The sequence below is a fragment of the Benincasa hispida genome, chromosome 12, assembly GCF_027475165.1.
Source record: "Benincasa hispida cultivar pf3 chromosome 12, pf3_genome.v1.1, whole genome shotgun sequence".
In the NCBI taxonomy this organism is placed as follows: Eukaryota; Viridiplantae; Streptophyta; class Magnoliopsida; order Cucurbitales; family Cucurbitaceae; genus Benincasa; species Benincasa hispida.
The window spans coordinates 74,850,471-74,852,454 of record NC_143489.1 but is presented as its reverse complement, the minus strand read 5'-3'; positions in this window follow the sequence as shown (position 1 = coordinate 74,852,454).

Here is a 1,984-nt window from a genome sequence, read left to right as displayed (position 1 = left end):
CCAACGTAAGGCGGGACTTTTGTCTTTGTTTCCATTCCCGTTCCTTGCGCTGATCTTCTTCTTCCCTTTTCCACTCCGCAACTTCTTTTCTTTTAGTCTCTCTAATGCGCTGCGCATATGCGATGGGATGTAAGATTGTTTTTCTCTTCTGTGCCAAAGCTGCTCTAATCGCATACCCGCTTGCAACGCACATTATTTCAAAAGGAAGTGTCCAATCAGGTGCAATTAACACGGGTGCAGTAATAAGTGCATTCTTCAAAATTCTGAATGCGTTGAGGCAATTGTTGTCAAAATCAAATTTTTTGTTAGCCTCCAACAATGCACTCAGTGGTCGTGCTATTTTCAAAAAGTCATTCACAAAGCATTTGTAGAATCCGGCATGCCCTAAAAAACTTCGTACAACCTTCACGCTTGTTGGAGGTGGAAGTTTTTCAATTGCTTCTTTTTTTGCTTTATCCACCTCCAACCCATCTCGAGAAACCTTATGCCCCAACTTATCTTATTCCGTCACCGCAATCCAAAACAAAAAAAGATCGCCGCAAAGTAGGATGCGTCAACAAACAATGCGGGCGACAACGCAAATTTGGTGGTTGTATTCTTCCTTAACTTTATTCAAAATTTTGCACTCTCGCATTGCATTTTAATTTTGAAAATCTTATCACCGCATCCTGTTTGATTATCACAATCATTTAACATGGTTAAATTTAGTAAGTCACCGCATCCTGTCTCTTTGCCAATTATGATTTCAATGATAAAACACATGCTTCTATTTTTTCATATATACTAGAATCAACTTAAGACTTAGAAAAGTCACCTCATGAAATATTTCTAGAAGTTAGAGGTCTGCTAGCTTTCTTTCAAACTTTCTTTACATAGCTTCCTAAGAACATTGCATGACTTCTTTCAATCTTTTGGCAATGGGGACATTGCCAATTTTTAAATTTGGGGGTGAGGTATTTATTTTCGACCTTGCTATTTTAGCATTGAAAAAAAAAATCTTGAGAATAGCAACTCCACTGTCAACGAAATGGGGAAACCCATGTTGATAAGAGTTAAGTTGTGAAGGGCACATACCCGTAGTTGGATGTCCGCATGACACACATGGGGGCAAGCCAAAACAAAAGTAAGTCACCAGGATCAACATATAAATAAATGACCGCAACTCCGCTGCCAAGTAGGTATGAGTTTAGTCTGAAAAAGAGTGCATTGCTTGTAGTTAGATGTCCACATGACACACGTGGAGGCAAGCCAAAACGAAGGCAAGGCACTTGGATCAGCGCATGGTCAGAAAAAAAAATAATAATGCCAAAAACATGCAAGGATAAAAATCATTTGACACCTCGGTGAAAAAGTTTTCTTTTTGAAATAAATCATGCGATGTCTTGAAATTTAGTAAAGTTCTTTTGAAGGTTAAACTTGCGGTCCCTAGGTCTTAGAAATATTTTAGGAAGAGACTTGAATAAGACTTAAGAAAATTTTGGTGTATAAGATTTGAAGGAAGTATCCTTGAGAAATCTAGGAAAAGAGATTTATGGTCGACTTGCTAAAGGAAATCTTTAGCTTATGCTTGAGGACAAGCATTATTTAAATTTAGAGGTGTGATAACAGGCAGAAATGCACAATATTACAGTGCTAAGTTCTTAAATAATGAAGGTTTGTGTTGATAAAATATGTTAGATTGCGTCCAAAAAGCGTTAAGTTTATAACATTGCGGTCGCATGCGTCTATCGCATAGAAACAGTTAATTTTTGTATTTTTATGCAAAATATGCATTGACGCAAGGTGAAAAGCGCGATCACAAGAAATCAATGGTTGAGCGCAGCATTACTGCAAGGCTTTACGGTGATTTGTGCTCGCAAACATCTGCTCAAGAAGGATTTTCGCATAGAGTTGCCACAAATTGGTGGGCACATCTGGGTGAAAAGCATAATTAATCACGATGGGACAGAAAGCTGATGACGGTCGAATCCGAATTAAGTTGACA